This window comes from Marmota flaviventris, chromosome 1 (assembly GCF_047511675.1).
Source record: "Marmota flaviventris isolate mMarFla1 chromosome 1, mMarFla1.hap1, whole genome shotgun sequence".
Taxonomy (NCBI): Eukaryota; Metazoa; Chordata; class Mammalia; order Rodentia; family Sciuridae; genus Marmota; species Marmota flaviventris.
Window position 1 is genome coordinate 122,894,697 of NC_092498.1, and position 20,949 is coordinate 122,915,645.

Below are 20,949 nucleotides of genomic sequence, written 5' to 3' on the forward strand. Positions count from 1 at the left end.
TTCTGTAGTTAAAAACCCTTTTCTGAAACTATTGAGATGACCTCATGATTCTTATTCTTAATTCCACTTATGTGACATGTTAGTTTTTTTTTGTTTGTTTGGTTGGTTGTTGTTTTTGTTTGTTTGTTTGTTTGTGTGTTTATTTGGCTTGGGCCAATGTTCTGACAAGAAAAATTAGAGGAGGAAAAGTTTATTAGAGGTTTCGAAGATCTTAGTCCTTTGTCAGCATGCCCCATTACTTAGGACTTGAGGTGAGGCAGAACATCCTGGTGCAATAGTATAGTGGATAAAAGTGGCTGAGAATTAAAGGGCTTATTTCTATTTAGGAAGTCAAAACTGATGGCAGTGGTGTATTTTCATTCTGTGTATTAACTTGTAAACCTTAGGGTGCGAAAAATCGTGTATTTCTGTAGTAGGGGTGAAACAGAGATCTAAATTGGAGGTTTCAGCAATTGGTTTTCAGTTTACAATCCTGTGGATTTGGGTTTGACAATTGATCCACACCCCTCTTGCTGTGGAGAACATCTGATCTCTAGGGCCTCTGATAATATTAACTTTTAGGCTGTACAGACAAAACATCCACAGGTTCACCTGCTCTGCTTTCAATATGAAATGCTGAGCATCTGCCATGGAGTTCAGATGCTCCTTTGTGGCTGCTGTAGGCATCTTCCCAATAGCTATTATGGAGCACTTTCTCTCAATGGGAACTTTCTTAGTGGGAACACAGGCAAAACTCCATAAAAACAGTTAACTCCTAGTAGACAAGCATGCCAAAAATGTACATTTGAGAATATATTGCCTTTTGAAAATCAAAATTTGTATGTAGAAAACGAAATTTAACCCGTCACCCCGCACTATTCTATTCTATTGAATGTCTTGCCTGTTTTCAGTGGGGAAAGTGGCTCCCCATTTTCCCCATTAAAGAGGGTTTTACATGTACAGAATGCTTGCTACGCTTGGGGACAAGTGATTTTTGTATTTGCTTTCACTGAGCCACTTCCTCATCTGACTCTGTCCATTAAAATTAACCATCTTCTCTAATCCACAGGTTTGCCCAAGTCAGTAGTTTTTTTGTTTTAATTTTATTTCTTTATCCACCAGCCACGTGTTTGCACTGTACTCCTTCCTCTTATCACCATCATCATTATTGGTCAAGCTGGCATAACTGAAATGCATTATTTCTTTTGTTATGACTTCCTTTTAGTTATTCATGACAGCATAATTCATTTTAACATAATAATAGAATCCTGAAATATATCTTCTTGTAATTCAGAATGTGGTACCTCCCCTTTCCCTTCCCTCTACACACCTGCTCCTCTCTCTGTTCCCTATACTGAACTTTCTACCATTTGCCCATAGTTACTTTTTTTTAAAATTTTAAATTTTTTTACATGAGCTCTCTTTTTCTTCTTCTTATTATTATATATTTTTGCATTACAATTTTTAATACACCTTTATACCACAATTTATCATATCTCTGTACGTAGTTACTTTTTAAATTAAGTTCTTAGGGATGTACAGGATTGTGAGAATCAATGTGGTGTGTTAGTATCAGTACATGGGAACGTTAAGTCAGATTTATTGCATTCTTTCATTTTTCCATTCTCTCTCACTTCTCTTCATCCCCCTTTGTCTGATATACTGAACTAATTTCTACCCCAACCACGTGTTGCACATTAGCTTCTATATATCAGAAAATACTCACTTTATTTAGCATGATTTTCTCCAAAACCATTCATTTACCAGCAAATTTCATACAGCCATTCTTCTTTATGGCTGAGTAGTACTCCATTGTGTATATATAGCATATTTTGTTAGCCATTCAACAGTTGAAAGGCACTGAGTTTGGCTCCATGGCTGTTTTGGTACAGATGTGAAGCGTGTGTTCCCCAGGAGTTCACATGTGAGACAACATGAAAGGATTCAGAGGGAAAATGGTTGGGTTGTGACATTCTTAACTGAATCAGTGAAATAATCCCCTAATGGTGTTAACTGAGTGGTAATGGAGGCAGGTGGGGTGTGGATGAGAGAGGTGGGTCATTGGGTCATGGCTTTGGAGTATATATTTATATCTCTCTACCATACTCTTCCACCACGATGTTCTGACTTACCTCAAGCCCTGAGGGAATGGAGTTGCCTGCTGATGGACTGAGAACTCATGAACTGTGAGTCCTCCTATAAACTTTTCCTCCCTTAAATTGTTCTTTGTCATGTCTTTCAATCATAGGAGTTAAAAAGCTGACTAAAACAATACTTAGCATTTGTAACTTGTGCTGTTATAAACACTGATGTGGCTGCATCACTTTGGTAGTCTGCCTTTAAATCTTTTGGGTAGATGCCAAAGTGTGGGATAACTAGGTCAAATGATAGTTCCATTCCTAGTTTTTTGAGGATTCTCCATAATGCTTTCCAGAGTGGTTGTACCAACTTGCAGTGCCACCAACAATGTATTAGTGTGCTCTGTTCCCCAAATCTTCACCACCATTGTTAATCATATTCTTGATAATTGCCATTCTGCCTGGAACAAGATGAAATTTCACTATTATTTTAATTTGCATTTTTCTAATTGCTAAATATGTTGATCACTTTTTCACATATTTGTTGACCATTCATATTTCTTTTTTTCGTAAATGTCTGATTCATTCCATGGCTCATTTTTTGTTTGGATTATTTGGGTTTTGTTTGTGTTAATTTTATGAGCTCTTTGTATATCCTGGGTATTAATACCATATCTGAAGTGCATGGGGAAAAGAATTTCTTCCATTCTGTAAGCTCTCTCTTCAATCTCTTGTTTCCTTGGCTGAGAACAAGGTTTTTAATTTGATGCCATTCTATTTGTTGATTTTTCATTATAGTACTTGTGATTTAAGAGTGTTGTTAATGAATTCTGTTCCTGACTTGCTATTTGAAGTATTGGGCCTACCCTTTCCCTAGGATGCCCTATGTTTTTTCTAGGGTTTCTGGTCTCATTCCTAGGTCTCTCATCCAATTTGAGTTGAGTTTGTGCAGGGTGATAGGGGTTAACTTTAATTTTCTATATATGGATTTTGATTTTTGAAAGGCAATATATTCTCAAATGTATATTTTTGCATGTTTGTCTACTAGAAGCTATTATGTTTTATGGAGTTTTGTTTGTGTGTTCTATTCTATTCTATTGAATGTTTGCCTGTTTTCATGCCAATACAAGGCTGTTTTTGTTACTGTAGCTCTGAGATATAATTTAAGGTCTGGTATTGTGATGTCTCCTGCTTTGTTTTTTCACTAAGAATGGCTTTGTCTATTCAGGGCCTCTTATTTTTTCAAATGAATATCATGACTGCTTTTTCTATTCCTATAAAGAACATCTTTGGAATATTGTTGGAAATTGCATTGAAAATGTATACTGTTTTGGTAGTATGAACATTTTGACAATATTAATAATCCCTATAAAGAACATGGCAAGTCTTTCTGTATTCTAAGGTCTTCTTCAATTTCTGTCTTTAATATTCTATAGTTTTCATTGTAGAACTCCTTTGCATCTTTTGTTAGTTTGATTTCTATTTTTTTTTTTTTTTTTTTTTTTTTGCTGAGACTATTGTTAATGTTATAGTTTTCCTAATTCCACATTCAGCTGATTCATCATTGGATTACAGGAATGTGATTGATTTATGGGTGTTAATTTTTTATCCTAATACTGTAATGAATATATTTAAGAGTTCTAGAAATTTTATGGTGGACTTTTTTGGGTGTTCTAAATATAGGATCATGTCACCAGCAGAGATATTTTCAGTACTTATTTTCCTATTCATCTAATTTTCTTCTCTTGCCTAATTGTTCTGGCTAAAGTCTTGAGAGTATTTTGAAAATGAGTTGTGAAATTTGGCTTCCCTGTGTTGTTCCTGTTTTTAGGGGGAATCCTTTTATTTTATCTCCATTTAGAATGATATTGGCTTGGGTTTGTTGCATATGGCTTTTAAAGTGTTGAGTTATGTTCCTTCTATTCCTAGCTTTTCCATGGTTCTACTCATGATTTGATGCTGTATATTGTCCAATGTTTTTTTTCACATATATTGAGAAAATCATAGGTTTCTTGTCTATTTATGTGGTGAATTACATTTATTGATTTACATATGCTGAACTATACACAGGATCCTTGGGATGAAAACTGCTTGATTATTGTGTGCTATATTTTTGATGTATTTTTGTATGTGATTTGCCAGCAATTTATTAAGAATTTTTTCATGTATGTTCATCAACAGTAGTGGTCTGAAGTTCTCTTTTCTTGATGTGTTTTCATTTGGTTTTGGTGTCAGGATGACACTGGTTTCATAGAATGAGATTAGAAGTCTTCCCTCTTTTTTTCATGAAATAATGTTTTTCATGAAATAATTTGAGAAGAATTGGTATTATTTCCTCCTTAAAATTTCTGGTAGAACTTGGCTGAGAACCATCGGCTCCCAGGCTTTTCTTTTTTTGGTAGAATTTTGATAGTGTCATCAATTCCATTACTTGAAATAGGTCTGTTTATTTTTTCTATATTCTCGTTTCAATTTGAGTAGATGGTATGTCTCTAGCAATTTGTCCATGTCTTCAAGACTGTCTAGCTTATTGGGGAATGAATTTGCAAAATACTTTCTGGTGATCCTCTGTATTCCAGTAGTCTGGTGATAATTCCTTTTTTAAAAGATTTTAATATGTTGAGGTTTTTCTCCTTTCTTTTGCTTACCTTGGCTCAGGCTTTCTCAATCTTGTTTATTCCTTCAAAATACCAAGTTTTTGTTTAGTTGATCACTCGAAATGGTAGGATCAGCAATGCCATCAGTAAAGACAAAAAATAATCATGTATTATATCTGGTACTAAATAGAAAAACATGTGTCACCTGAGGTATCAACAGCAACAATTGCAACATTATTAATGATTGGAGCCATCATTAAACAAACCAATCAGTGCTAAAAGTTGATAAGACTAGAGTTATTAAGAGAAAAAAAAAACATGTAGAAAGGGAGAAAAGGGCTTATAATTTCAAAAACTGAAAAAGAGAATGCAGAAGATGTGGATGTAATAGTTATGAGGAAGGAAGGGAAAGTAGAAGTGAAATATCAAAGGTAGACTGAGAAGGTGAACAACAGAATTTGGATGTTAGCAGAATAAAAGAGAAAGAGAAACAAGACAAAGAGAAAAATGAAAAACCATATAAAACAAGCCCAAAATATACTAATACAAAATCTTAACCCTTTATAGATAAGGCAAGGAAAAATAACTACACTTTTAAAAATGAGAAAATGAAACAAATAAGTCATATACATAAATCATTCAGTAGAAACACACACACATACACTCAAAAGACAAAAACACACACACAATAACAAAAACTAAAGAAGAAAAATAGGAGATTTTTAATGAAAAATTAAGGAATCATTTCCACGAGGTGGTCAAAATCATCAATGACAATGTATGTTCACTCTCTGTGCCCAAGTGCCTTTTTTCCTTTTGTTTTTGAGTTATGTACTGAGCAGAAGAGTAAGGAACAAGGGTTTTTTAAACCCTTCTTGTTGTATTGCTTCCCACATTGGCAATAAGAGTTCAAAAATTCTCAAGCTTCCCTTCTCATATGAGGAAGGATGGGGTGGGAGGTATAGTCTGCTGGAGTTTCATCTGCACAGATCAGACTAATGCTCTCAGGAGGCTGACTACAGAGGTCTGTGAGAGGAATTCCTGTAGGTGGAGTTTCTTTCCACAGGTGGGACTCAGTTCCAGTCATGCTCCAGGGCCTTTGCTTTATAGTGGTTGTTCTTAAGAGATTATATCAGTGCATTCTTGGGGTCCAGCATTTTTGCAAGTCTCTGCTGGGAGACAGTATTTCAGGAGTATCCCCAGGATTCCACTTGTGGTGTCAGGGAGCCAATTCTTTACCTCCTCTGCTATTTGTGGAACAGCCCTTTTATGCATCCCATGGTTAGTCCCTGAGCGTGTATTCACACCATTCTGTTCATCACACCCACTTGTGAAATTCTCAACCCACTTCAGCCGGTCCCTGTGAGCCACCAGATTCAAAGGGGGAAGGGAACAGTGCTCTCCTCCACATTTCTCACTTGATTTCCCTATGCAAAGTGCTCTCCATGCCTTTTGCTCTAACTCATCTAAACAATGCCTAGATCCTACAGCAGGTGTCCCTTGGAACCCTGCAGTCATCCCTGCTCGGATATCCTAGCTCCTGGTTCCTACAGTGGCTGCATCAGCTTGGCTGTGTCAAGGTGCCTCCTGCCTTGCTCTCTGTGGACAGTGGGAATCACAGAGCATCCTTGTTGCAACAGAGTACAGTGCAATGAAGCCTCTGGATCAGTCAAGGGAAAGCACTCTCTCTGATCTCAGGACTTTTTGAACTAAATCTATCTCGTTTCTCTGCATTTTTCCTCCTTCTGTGATATAGCATCAGCACTATTACTGCTGTTGCCACCACTACCACCTTGCCTCCAATGTCCTCTTTTTTTTCCTTATTTAATATACCCAAGGTTTTGAATTCTATAAGATTCTCTGACTCTCCAATATTGTATTTTAGTGAAATACATCTTTTACCCTCTTCACAGCAAAGCAGTATTCCCACTGTTTGAATTCTGGGTCGTGGATTTTCAGGAAATACAGCCTTTCTCTACCTGTTATTTTCCTTCCTTCTTCTAATGTATTATTTCTTATACCTGAGTTTCTGATTTTCTATGTCTCTATCAATTTGTTTTATAGTTTTTGATTAAATTTTGGAGAGTTCCTTTAGTTACCCACCTCACTGAGAAGCAATCTTCTTGCCTTACAAATCTGGTGCTGGGGAACTACTGGGGGTTGCATCCTTCCTCAAATCTGTCAGCTCATCTTCCCATGAGAGCAGATTTTCCATGATTTTTTTATTCATTTTAAGATGTCAAGGTTTGTTTGGGGGCCAAAATATACTCTTATCTTGATGAATGTCTCATGTAACCTTGAAAAAATCTTTATTTTTTGATTGTTGTATGGAGTATTTGTATAAATTCCAATTAGATCTATTTGATTGATAGTGGTTTTGCTAGTTTTCAAGGATTTCCATGTCCAAGTATCAGATCTCTTGGCTTGAAGTAATGTAAGTGTACTATCTCAGAGATCTATAGGCTAGACATTCCACATTGAACTGTAAGCAGGACCATGTTCCTTCTGAAGATTGTAGGGAAGAATTTTTCCTTGCTCATTACCGGCTTCTACTCATTTGTTGGCCATCCTTTTATGGCTTGGTTTTCAACTGTAACACATTACTTTCTGCTTCCATTATTGCATGGCATTTGTCCCTCATGGATATGTCCCCTCTCCTTATGGGAATAGAAGTCATATTTGGAGAATGAGTTTGCCCTGTTCCACCAGGATATCTTCAACTGATTAGATAACAATTACTCTATTTTCAAATAAAGTAAAATTTGGAGGGACTAGTCTTAGTACTTTAAAGTGTATTTGGGTAGAAATAATTTGATCTATGACACAGCTGGTGGATTCAACAGTATACTTATTCTTTTTTTTTTCCTGAGGGAACTGTCAAGTACATTAGAGGAAGGTTGAAATGTAACATTGGGATATTTTATATATCATTGTACTTCCAACCATTTTTTGTTTTTCATTTCTTTCCTGGTCTGCTCCTTTTCCACTAAAACTCCACTAAAGATCATGTTCCAGCAGCAATTGAGTCTGTGTGTGTTAAACAACCATCTCCATACACCCATGTCCACAGTAAGAAAGCCCCCTGAATAATTCTTTGGTAAATCAATGTACTGACAGTTACACTGTATTCTTCTAGATTACAATTGGGTAATAATAGAGGTAGTATCATGTGACTGTGGAGAAGAAAAAACACAGTCTATTAGTGAGGTAATGTGATCCTTCTTTTTCTAATATATAAATGTTGTTTTACTGGTTTCTTTTAATTCAAATTCACATGTGAAAATCTGACAGTGCTCATTATAGGTGACTTATACAAGTTATTTGTGGTGGAATTACAACTCCAGCTCTATTACCCCTGATGCCTGATTTAAGAAGACATTAATGTATGACAGCAACCATTATCAAATGATTGTAGTGAGCATTTTCCTCAGTATAACTTTTCCTTGGTAGAAAAAGTATTTTGTTCATGTCATCAAATGGTACCTGAGAAATCCCTCATACAAAGCTCATGTCTTTTCCACAAGTGCCCTCTCTATCTTATTTTGTGGTCTTTGCCTCAATAACTGTTTCCCATCAAGTTATCTTATGTCACCACAGCCAACAGTAGACTTGTGCAAACGAGACTCAGCATGATCTCAGGCTCACACTGTCTTCCTTTCTGTAACTACAGGCGGACTCTTAAGAAAATGAAAAATGTAAGTATTCTCAACTCCCTAACATGCTGAGGAAAAACCTCTGTACTGAGATAGGTCAGACTTTCCTGTATGTTTTTATGTAGAAAGATATTCTAGATTCACTGCATTCCCCTAGATTCTAATTGGGTAATAATGGAGGTAGTATCATGTGACTGGGGAGAAAACAAAACAGTCTATTGGTGAGGTAATGTGATCCTTCTTTTTCTAATATATAAATGTTGTTTTATTATTCTTTTAATTCAAATTCATGTGTGAAAATCTGACAGTGCACATTATAAGTTATTTATAGGCAATGAGAATTGGGATATGGTGACAAATTGATAATCTGTTGAAGAATTATGACCATCTACCATGATCCTGAAGCAGCTGTCATTTTGGTGGTGTGCACTTGTGTACAAGAGGGTCGAGAGGTATCTCTGAGCATGTCTATGTGTAATAATTTTGTACATGTTTGTGAAGCTGTGGGAACTTCCTCAGAAATTCTGTTCTAACATGCCCAATATAAATATCAATTTTCTAAGGAGAAAAAAATCCATACTAATGCATGATTTTCATGAATCAATTCCTTCAAGTTCATCACAACCAAATCTGAAGGTCAGGTTACTCTCTCTACTCTGTAGATAAAGATGATGCTGAGACAAATGACCCAAGTTCTTGACTCTGTAAATAAAAGAGCTAATAAAGGTTCAGAAATGGGCCCCAATGGGATGCTTTTAGAGAAAGAACTGTATTCATCACTCAGCCATATGTTCCCACTGCAGGTTGTTCCAATATATTTATGCAGTTACATCTCCTACAGAGAGGTTAGATGTTGTTCTTCATTGTAAGGTGGGCTCAGTGGTCATCTCTGTGGGCAGATATGCTGCTAAGGCTACAAAATGTAAAACATACATAGTCCACATGGTTGCAGTCTAGCAAGAAAACTAAAGGCTCTGCTTCTCATTCCTTTCTTATTCCTCTATTTGCCCAAAATTTTCACTACAGTTCATATCAAGAAATGCCCTGAAAAATTCATAAGCAATGACATAACTATACTAACATTCATTCTGTTTCCTTCTAGTTCCCCAAAAGTACTTGGTGAAGTCAGCTCCTGGAGAAAGCATGGGTCTGGAGGACCCAACAACTACCATGGTAAGTTTGTTTATCTTTCTCTAAAATACAAATGTTTTTCTTGGTTTATTTTTCTATTGTATTAGGATATGATCACCTGGATTTATATATTAGAGATGGCATACACAGTTTCCTAAGTGGGGAGATTCTCAAGGGGGAGTCTGTTGCCAACTGAGACCTCACTGAAGGCAACATTAACAACAACCAAAATCAGCTACACACTATTAGCAAGCTCTGTTTAGCAGTGGTTTTCCCTCCTGGCAAAGGAATTCCATAATTGTGAACAAAAGTAGACTTGAAACACCAACCTCCCTAAAAAAAACAAAAGATAGGAGTAAGTTTGTTTGTTCTAGCCTTTGAGTTCCCTTGACCAGACCACTTTATTATATGGTTTTCTCATGTCATTAAGTAAACAAGACTTGTGCACACAGGACAAAGCATGACTCCTTTTCTGTAATTACAGGAGATTTAAGAAGAGACAGAACTAGTATGTATCCTGGCCTCACTCTCTTGCTGATGCAAAATGTAGATGATGCTAAGGGTCAGACGTTCTTACTTCCCTTTGTGTACAGAGTCACAGTGATTCCACTTCCTACTGGAGGATGAGATTCAAAAAATTGATTTAAAAAACAACAACAACAACAATGGACTCACCTATCAGTAGGCCCTGTATTTAGTCAGGGCATTTGATTTTTCATAACACTTCACTCATGACAGTTTTTCACGTTCATATACATTTTCTGTGAGTTGTGTCAGAAGTCATCTTCCAAACCCCATTCTTAGCACAAAGTTCTGGGCAGGGCCATTCCTTAGCAGTGAGCCTCTGGTCCACCAACACACCTTACTCACTTATGGTGGGAGTCTGAGACAAAGGAGATGCCCAGGCCTGAGTTCCTCGAAGCTAAGGAAGGACCTGATGCACCTAGGATCTGACCAGGATCAGCCAGAATTAGTAGGGAAGTTAAGAAAATAGCATGTGTCCTATCTCTACCATCAATATTCTCATAACTTCTAGGCAGGATGTGCTGTACCCTGCTGGGAGCCAAATGGATCTAAATGTTGACTTCATTGATGTAGTGTCCTCAGGCCCTCAGAGAGTGCATGTCCCTTTTGCGTGAGTCCATAGTCTACTTATAAATGAGTGGTGAGAACAGACTAACAAACTCCTCCGGAATGAAACCCAGGGTGGAAGGTCATGTCATCCTCATATTTGAACTCCGGGTCTTTGCCATCTAAAAATGACTGTCACTATATCAGTATGCTGTCTATATTTAATTTTATTTAAATTTTTATATGAGATATTCAGAACTTTATCCCAGTTCCATATTTCAAGTGCCCAGGAGACCAATGTGCATAATGCATAGAACATTCCCATCACTTATGGGAGGCTGCTCTGATTCTGGCAAAGTATCTGTTCCATGAATCCATATTCTTCAAATTGTTTGTATCACAGTTTGGATGTCAGCTTAATCTTTTGAGAGAGTGATGATATACATGTGGAAGGAAGAATTTGAAATTTGACTCCTTCAGCTTCACTTGAAGAATTGGAACTAATTATAACATCTTGTTGAGAGCCTCTGACCATACAGAGGGCAGAGATGGTTTTAGAAGCCAGAGCTAAGATAGATCCTGACTATTAATATTAGTACTATAGTGTTTTTATTGCTATTAAGGAAATGCTTGAGATGGAATAATTCATATAGGTGCATTTAGCTTACAGTTCCAGAGATTAAAGAGTAGGGCCCTTGCATCTGCATGGTTTTGCTGAAGGCCCTCTTATCTGTATCGCATGATTGTTGGTGTCATCATGTGTGCAGGTGCAGGAGGGAGACAACATATGGGGAGACTGGAAGCCAGCAGGTATCAGATGACTCATTTGCTCTTTTTGTATAACCAGGATCTAACTAGGGTGTGAGAAAACTATATTCTTGCCTCTAAGCTCAAATGACCTCATCACCTTCAACCAGACTTTTACTCTTACAGGTTTTAGAACTCTCATTATGGCCATACTGAGGACCCAGCCTCTAACACGATCCTGTTGGGGATAAACAACATCTGACCCTAGCACCCATCATGAGCTTAATTAGTGTAGAAGAAAGCATAAGACAATCTTAAGTATCTCTGTTGCTGATGTTTGTGTCTCTGAAGATGGGATGTATAGCCAGCAGTGACGATGAGGAGCCTACAGGTAGGGAACACAATCCTTGTGGTATGATCCAATGGGCAAGGTTTTCTGGTAGGAGTTGAGTCCACCTACTCATGTGGAAAATGAGGAATGCGTATGAAATAGAAATAAATGCAAATATGCATTGCTTTCATAGTTTAATGACATAGGAATAAGAGTAGACCTACTGACTTTGAGAATCCTGTCTGTAACATCTTTTCGCTTTACCAGTTAAACACAATCTTCCATATAAGACCCACTCTGTCTTGCATTTGCCTCTACTAAGCATCAACTAGGTTGTCTATCATTTGTAGACAGTTCTTAGGAATCGTGTATGAAAGAATTCGAATCGGGGTTTTGTGTTTGACATGCAATGGAAGGAGTCCAGTAAGATACATATTCTAAGTGATAGTTTGTGAACCTGTAGTCATAGTTCTTCTCACTTGAGCTAAGCAGTATGTAAGAAGTCAAAATTCCCCTCTGTGTGTATAGCAGCACTTTATCTTCTGTTTATTGTCTACTCCTGGTTTAAAAGACACTCCCACCTTTGTGCTACCTGGACATGCCTTTGGGTTCTCCAGTGAAATAGTGAGGAGAAGTTCATCCTTGAACATGTTTCTTACCTCCTGTTTTCATCTATTTCCCAAATCCTGGGACTAGGATGAAAATCTGAATTTGCTTGTTTTCAAGAGCCTATGAAAGAAAGTCAGGAAGACATGGCTGCCCCTTGGAGGAACAGGAATGACACAGACAGCCCTACTGAGTACAGTTGTAGAATTTGAACTGGAAATTAGCTCTTGGGATCCTAGATCTATTCCTCATTGCAGAGGTGATGTGATTAAAGCCAGGAGACAGGAATGCAGACAAGAGGAAGAATGAAGAACTTTGACTTTGGGCTATAGAACACCAAGAGCAGCAGCAACTCAAGTTCTCACCTTGACTTTTACTCTATCTTTCCTTTCTCCAAGGCCATATCACATCATCACCATCACTGTTCTTGTCCATGCAGATGACAATTTAGCAGATCCTGAGGATCAGGATGAGAATAATGGGACCAGAAATCTGTAAGTAATTTATTCCCTATTTGTGTCTTCTTATTTATAAACTCTTTGTAGCTCTTCCATATTTCCTCTTTCCCACTTTTTATGACTTTTCTAAAATTCTAAGTCTCCCTGGACCAACATTTATGATCTTGCCCTGGTTTCCAACATAGGCTGCACCACTAAATCTGCTGAGCAAACCTGCAAGGCCACACACAGAGGTACAGTGGGATGGGGTGTGGGTCATAAAAATTGAGTTCTTCCCTTATGCATGGAACACAAACAAGTCTGGCTCTGCTCTAGCCACCACTGCACACCTGGGTTCTCTTGCCCTTCTTGACTCTGATCATTCATGAATGTACCTTTTCTTTCATATGTCAAGATTATACAATTAGAAAGCAATTCTCCAAACAGGAACCTGATCTAGGGATCCTGTCCTGATTTAAAATGTGAAATCAAGGAAGTAAAATTAGACAAAGACTGATAAGAAGAGGAAATGTCAGTATGGAGAGAATGGGAGGGAAAGCAAAAGTCAAATAAGGGCACATATTCTCCATTGCTTCCTTAAAAGACTGTTGTCCTCTATGCAATCCATGAGAAGCAAGAATATCTGTGACCATGACCATGAAAGGGGACGTATGGTTATGGTCAAATTAGTGCAGGAAGCTGTATATGGATTATGCTACAGAGAGTAGGACTGGTGGATCAGGGTCCTTGCTCCTCCTTAGGGGACCCAAATGTGTGCTACTCAGCCTTTACACCCTAGTGTCCAAGAGATCCCCTTTTCTCTGCCTCATTTTCACTCTCTAGGGGAGCAGCCTTATAAGATTCTGAAGATGAACATCCATGGGAATTTGCCCCTGAAGGACATTCATAGACACTCTCTGACCACAGTCAATACCCTCAGCTGACCAGATTCCAAAATCACCTTACATATCCTCAGGAAATTGTGGTCATGGCCACTTCTGTGGCCAACAACTCTTAAGTGACCCCTCACCTCATTCTGTGTTACAGATTGCTATAGGGACACCTGGGAGGAAGTGATCTTTGGTCTTGGAGCTCAAAGAGGTGGAGCTTGGAGTATACAGAAGCTGGATGAAGCTCCCAGGATTTGAAGCAAAAGTTGCCTTGTTGGTTTTCCTCTTCCACAGGGATAATAGTTTATAGAGCTCTACAGATTTAGGTTTAATTTGCTACATAATTTTAATGTTAAATTTTTATATTAAATAATATTTACTTGGTATCAGTTGCTTTTTAAGCCCATTAAAAAAAAATCAGGGCTGAGGTTGTGACTCTGTGGTAGAGTGCTCACCTAGCAAATGTGAGGCACTGGTTTTAATCCTCTGTACCACATAAAAATAAATATTAAAATAAAGGTATACATAAATGGAGTATAACTTATTAAAACGACACATCACAGAAAACACACTAAATAAAGGTAGTTTTTTTGAGGTAGATCTTAATGAATTACATAGCATCATTACATACCCTGGTGACCACCACCATCATCATCATTCCTCTCCTCCCATAATCCTCATTTTTTTTTGTTTTTTTTAGGTTTGTATTATAACATTTATTAAAATAATGCTATGGTTAAATAAGTACAGCAAAGAAACAAATAATTAAATTGCAAGCTACATAAAATCCCAACTTAAGTATTTAATTAATGCTTTCATTCATCAGTTAACTAAAAGCCCAAGAAAGTCATACACCCAATATAAATAAGTATTGTAAAACAGTTGGCAACTTTCAGTCATCAGAATTGTGAATTTTGCAATTTGGTTCCTTCTCTCAATCAAGAAAAATATTTTTGAATGTTATACAACATATATATAAAGCATGATAGAAAATACATTATAAACTTGTAACAATGGCTGTAAATACATTATAGTACATGTTTCTCATAGGCAATGGGTTGGTTATGGTTCATATAGAGCATGAAAACTATTAAGATAATAATCAAGAGTAGACAAAAAAATACATGTCAGCTGTATGGTAACAGGGACAATCCCATCTACCTATGCTAATAATTACACAATATTGTCATAAAAGTATCTTAAAACTATAATAAGAAATAAATTCAATGAAGAATGATAACACTGAGATCCAAGGCATCCTACTTCCTTTCCATTGATCCAAAATTTTATGAACTAAGTTATCAAAAGTTTGTTTATAGCAAACATTCTCATTGGGGTCACACATCTATTATTTCATACATTTACTTTCTTCCCCATAACATCCCTTCGATAAACATCTAAACTGTCCAGGTTTAACATATTTCAGATGAAGCTGGATTAAATACTGGTATCATTTTTAACTATCACTTTAAGTGTTTGAGTGTTTCAAATTTATTCAACCAATCAAACAAAATAAAAATCATAATATATTGTAAATAAATCAAAACAACGGCATGCATAACAGAAAGATAGAGTAGTGGCAAATTAAACCAAACCTAGCTGAATACAAAGCAACAATTTTCTATTGCATAGTAAATTGAAAACAAGTCCAAGTGAGACAAATTGATGGAGAGGTCATCATGAAGATGCCAACTGAGTTTCCTGCTGATCTTGACTGTGAAGCCGTAAAGGCATGGAAGAGGAAAGGAGTCGATGAGCTGGAGTCGTGAGGTATGGAAGAGGAAAGGAGTTCACAGTCACTTGAGATTTGCCACATCTGTTACTGAGCAGTTAGTGATTTACTCAAGTGTTTAGATGTAGGCTTTATACACAAATTGTTTCAACTACAGTTAGTGATTTACTCAAGTGTTTAGATGTAGGCTTTATACACAAATTGTTTCAACTATAAAACTGTACTTGTGAGAAATTGGAAGCCTAAACTGAAACAGTTCAGTATTCATATGCACAATGATGCTAGTTTTTCACTTTTTATTTTAATTTGTTATATATGACAGCAGAATGCATTACAATTCATATTATACACATAGAACACAATTTTTCATATCTCTGGTTGTACACAAAATACAGTCATACCATTCATGTCTTCATCAAGTACTTAGTGTAATGATGCCCATCTCATTCCACTGTCTTTCCTATCCCCATTTCCCTTCCTTTCTCCTTCCTTACCTTTTCCCTTTTGCCCTATCAGAGTTCATCTAATCCTCCCATGTCCCCCACCACATTATGAATCAGCATCTTTAAATCAGAGAAAACATTTGATATTGATAAAGAAAATGTGGTATATATACAAAATGGAATATTATTCAGCATTAATAGAATAAAATCATGGAATTTGTAGTTTTTCACCTTTTTAAAGTTAAAAAAGGTTGCAAAAAGGGCATGTTTGGGGAAGAAGGAGGGAGATTGTTAAAGGTCGCAGATTTGGACTATTCAAGTTAACTATAGGTATGCTGTAAACAAGTCTAATTAATTTCGGGTCATTTAAAAACAATTTTCCAGAATTAAAATTAAAAATATCATCTGTGAAAAAAATGTGCTAGGTATGCTATTTTCTCCAATCGAAAAAAAATTAAATGTGTCTCCCTTCTCCAAATAGAATAAAGCTCTAATTTTATCTTGTCAACTGGCATTCAGATCATACATAATTTTTATCTGAGAATTCTTTGGGTTGACCTTGAAGATGTAACAACCAAAAGTAGTCAAGTATGATATTTTTTAAAAACTTACTACTCAGATATTAGGACAGCCACCAATTTTTTTTCACGGTATCAGATTTGGCAAGTGCACATTAAGATAATGTGGCACAAATCTTATAATTCAAACCCAACCCATTTATCCCCCTCACTTCTGCTTTCACATACTGGATGACTGAGTACCATGCATTAACTTTATTCTCACAGAGGAGCTGATCTTATAAGACACTTGACTAAATGACCATGAAGGAAAATAAGGTGCTTTCGTTTCTTTAGAACTATTCCAATACTTAAAACAGACAAAAAAAAAAACTATCTTTTGTTTCTTGACAACCTCCAGAAATCATTTAATAAAGGGTGTCTTCTTTTTGCTTGTTTTATAACACTTGAAAGTATAACATTTTACATTTCCAAAAATTTATATATTTTATTCTGCACCAGGACCCTTCTGCAGTAAAAGTATCTACTTTTTGTTAATTTGTTTCAATGGACTACATTTTTATCTACAATTTTATTTCATATATATATATAGAAAATAGACAAGCATGAATTTGACATCCTTAATGGCTATTTTCTATACATGGAGGTATAAAAAATATTCAAACAGTTGGCCCATAATGTGACACATAATGCATGTACTTTGTTCTCAAAAAAAATTTTAGGAGGTGTAAAATAAAATTTCTGTAATTGTAACTTAGCTATCCATCTTTTAAAAATAGTTTTGCAGTTTTGTTCTTTGCATTTATTTTTAAGTTTTTCTCTTATGGCACACTCTTCTAATTCTTCAAATTTGGCAGACAATATAAAAAAGGCTACGACTTCTACTCTTTGAGGGCACTATATAGACTGAGCAACATATCAAATTCTGAAAAGTTTTTGAATCACTTCACCAATGTCTTACCTGACTGAAGAGGGTTCATGCATGATGCATCTTCACACAGTTCATTCAGAGACAGCTTGACTTCCCAATGAAAAGCTTCCTAGAAGATTCTCACAGTAACTGCCTCTGTCACTAAGTAGAGTAGTTAAGGCCCATTTGTCTCCCTTCTTCAGGAGGCCTTCTTATCATTCACTTGGGTTGGCATATTGAAAGTTCTATGGGATGAATTGAGCCTCACTGCTTTACTACCATTCAGTGCAGGTTCTAGAACAACTTTCACACAAAGGCAGGAAACAAAAGCCGAGTTGGAGGAAAAACAATTTCTTTGTCTTTTGTTTGATTAGATAGTAAGACAAATGTACAAGTGTCTCAGTTCATGGCACTGACCACAGGCAAGCAAAGGCTTAACTAGCAGGCAGGTATGGTCAGGTCATCACTGGGTGAAGAGTCCTAAGGTCAAAAGTTCATAGGTTAGTTGCCAGTGGTGGTTCTATATGCCTTGGAAATTTAGTAGCTATTGCACCTAATTAACCACTGGATTCAATAGGATACTCAATGATTGATGTAGCTGGTGCCAACATGTAAGGGTATTGGTAGGGTGTGAAGAACAATCCAGCCTCAGTCCCTTCAGCAGTAGGGTGATGAGTTCTATTCGGCATGACAGAGGTCTGTATTTGTCTATCAAAAGGCATTTTGATAGGGACAGCTAAGTAGGAGTATTCAGGGCAGCTGGTGGAAAGAAAGGTGCAGGCTCCGTTATGATCCTTGGTGCAGCCTGGGCTGTTGCTGCAAAAGAAAAGGCAAGGGCTGGTGATTTAATGTTGGCATATCTGCAGGTGTCATTCAGAATCAGGAGCTCCATCAGCTGCATCTTCTTCAGGCCATCTTCTTCTGCTGCAGATACCAGTCGTTTTGTCACTTATTCAACTGCTCTCTTTGGGGGACAATGATATATGAATGGTATTTTGCAAATTTTTTTGTATTATGTCTTTAATTTTTCTTCTTTTCATATTCTTACTCTCTCTTGTCTATTTTCTTTTCAACTTTTCTTCAACAGCCAATCTCTATAGGTTCCTCTTCCACTCTTCCTATGAATTTTTACTTCTAGCTTCTGTCTTCCTCCCTTGCTAATATTGCATACTACACTACCTCTGTTCTGTCACCCACCATTTGAAATTGAAATTGCTTTAATAAATATTCTATTTGTATGATATAGTTATTGAACTCATCATTTAGGTTTAATGTTAGAAAGCAATGAATGTTTTAGTGGAGCTATTAGGTTTAAGGCTATATATTATGTACACTGAGTGCTGTTGATATTGGTCTTATCAGTAAAGGCAAAGCACTGGAAACCTTCAGGGACACTATAGGTCTACATGGTAGGATTTATTCTGCCTTAGATCAATACTTTTAGGTGGGAAAACACACTAACCACATAAAAAAAGGGAATAAAGCACCCCAAACAAACCAAGATATTTCAGCAACAGAAGCCATTGATAACACAGTAGAAGAAATGTCCAAGAGGGAGTTCAGATTGTATATAGTTAAATTGGTATGTAAAGTAAAGGATAGTATAAGGTGTAAAAAAAATACAGAAAGTGAAAGACCACGTCAATAAAGAGAGATTGTGGAAAAAAAAAAACAAACAGAAAACCTTGAAATTAAGGAATCAGTAAACCAAATTATAATTCAATAGAAAGCATCACCAACAGACTAGACCACTTGGAAGATAGAACCTCAGACAATGAAGAAAAAATATATAATCTTGAAAGTAGAGTTGAACCCGTGGAGAAGATGGTTAAGAAACCATAAACAGAACATCCAAGAATTATGAGATAACATGAAAAAGCCAAATTTAAGAGTTATCAGAATAGATGAAGAAGCAGAAATAAAACCAAAGGAATGCACAATCTTTTCAATGATATAATAGCAGAAAATTTCCCAAACCTAAAAAATGGAACAAGGGGCTGGGGCTGTAGCTCAGTGGCAGAGCACTTGCCTAGCATGTGGTAAAGCACTGGGTTCAATCCTCAGCACAACATAAAAATAAATAAATAAATTGAAGCATTCTGTCCATCTACAACTACAAGAAAATTTTTTTAAAATCAAATACAAGAGGTTAACAAGACCCCAAATGTACAAAATTATGGCAGACCCACACCAAGATACATTATAGTGAGAATGACTAACACAGAGAATAAAGATAAAATGTTAAAGTCTGTGAGAAAAAAAATCAAGTTACATTTGGGGGAAACCAATTCGTATCTCAACTGATTTCTCAGACCAGACCCTCAAAGCTAGAAGGTGCTGGAATAATATATTTCAAGCTATGAAAGAAAATGGATGCTAACCAAGAATTTTATATCCAGCAAAATCAAGTTTTAGATTTGAAGATAAAATTAAACTATTCCATGATAAACAAAAATTAAAAGAATATATAACTAGGAAGCCTACACTACAGAGCATACTCAACAAAACAGTCCATAAGGATGAAGTGAAAAAAAAGAAAACCAGCAAAGGGAGGATCTACACTAAAGATACATTTAAACAAATGAGAAACTAAAACAAATCAAAAATTGGAAATAAATCAAAATGACAGGAAATATAAGTCATATCTCAATAATAACCTTGAATGTTAATAGCCTAAACTTATCAATCAAAAAACATAAACTGATAGATTGGATTCCAAAGCAAGACCCAACAATATCCTGTCTTCTCACCTCACAGGCAAAGACATCCACAGGCTGATGGTGAAAGGATGGGAAAAAAACTTATTACTCATATGGATTGTGTAAATAAGCACGGGTTGTTTCCATTCTCATTGCAGATAAAGTAGACTTCAAACCAAAGTTAACCAGAAGGACATTTCATACTTCTTAAGGGAAATATATATAAGCAGAACATAACAATTATAAATATTTATGCCCCAAACAATGGAGCATCTATGTACATAAAACAAGCCCTTCTCGATTTCAAGAGTTAAATAGACCAGAATACAATAATACTGGGTGACTTTAACACACCTCTCTCACTACTGGACAGATCTTTCAAACAAAAACTAAATAAGAATATTATAAAACTAAGTAATGCAACCAAGCCTTAACAGATATATATATATATATATATATATATATATATACACACAATATTTCATTTATCAATGAGCAAATATACTTTCTTCTCAACGGCACATGGCTTCTTCTCCCAAATAGATCATATCTTATGCCACAAAGCAACTCTTAGTAAATACAAAAAAAAAAAAAAAAAAACAGAGATAATATACTGCATCCTATCAGACCACCATGAAATAAAATTAGAAATCAATGATAAAGTAAAAAACTAGAATATACTGCAACAAATGGAGACTAAATAATACACGATTGAATGATGAGTGGATAGTAGAAGAAACCAAGAATGAAATAAAAAAAAATCTTAGAGGTAAATGAGAACACTGATACAACATATCAAAATCTCTGGGGCACTATGAAGGCAGTCCTAGAAAATGAAGAACAAATCAACACCAAAAGCAGTAGAACACAGGAAATAATTAAAATACAAGCTGAAATCAATAAAATTAAAACAAAAGAAACAACTGAAAAAAAATGACAAAACAAAAAGTTGATTATTTGAAACAATAAATAAAATAAATAAACCTCTGGCCATGCTTATGAAGAGAAAACCCAAAGTACTAAAATACAAGATGAAGAAGGAAATATCAAAACAGACACATCTGAAATAGAGAAGATAATTAGAAACTATATAGAATTTTTTTTTTTCAAAAAATATACCATGAAAA

The 20,949-nt window shown here is 36.0% G+C and overlaps 1 protein-coding gene, 1 pseudogene and 1 gene segment (V, D, J or C); 2 read left to right on the forward strand and 1 right to left on the reverse strand.

Annotated features, from left to right (window-relative positions):
* The window catches only part of LOC114084216 (immunoglobulin lambda-1 light chain-like), an 878,674-nt gene that overhangs the window by 447,780 nt on the left and 409,945 nt on the right, over positions 1-20,949 (forward strand). The gene's annotated exons all lie outside the window — the stretch shown is intronic.
* The window catches only part of LOC114084215 (immunoglobulin lambda variable 2-18-like), a 473,618-nt gene that overhangs the window by 37,979 nt on the left and 414,690 nt on the right, over positions 1-20,949 (forward strand).
* The window catches only part of LOC114107630 (KH domain-containing RNA-binding protein QKI-like), a 140,064-nt pseudogene continuing 136,732 nt past the window's right edge, over positions 17,618-20,949 (reverse strand).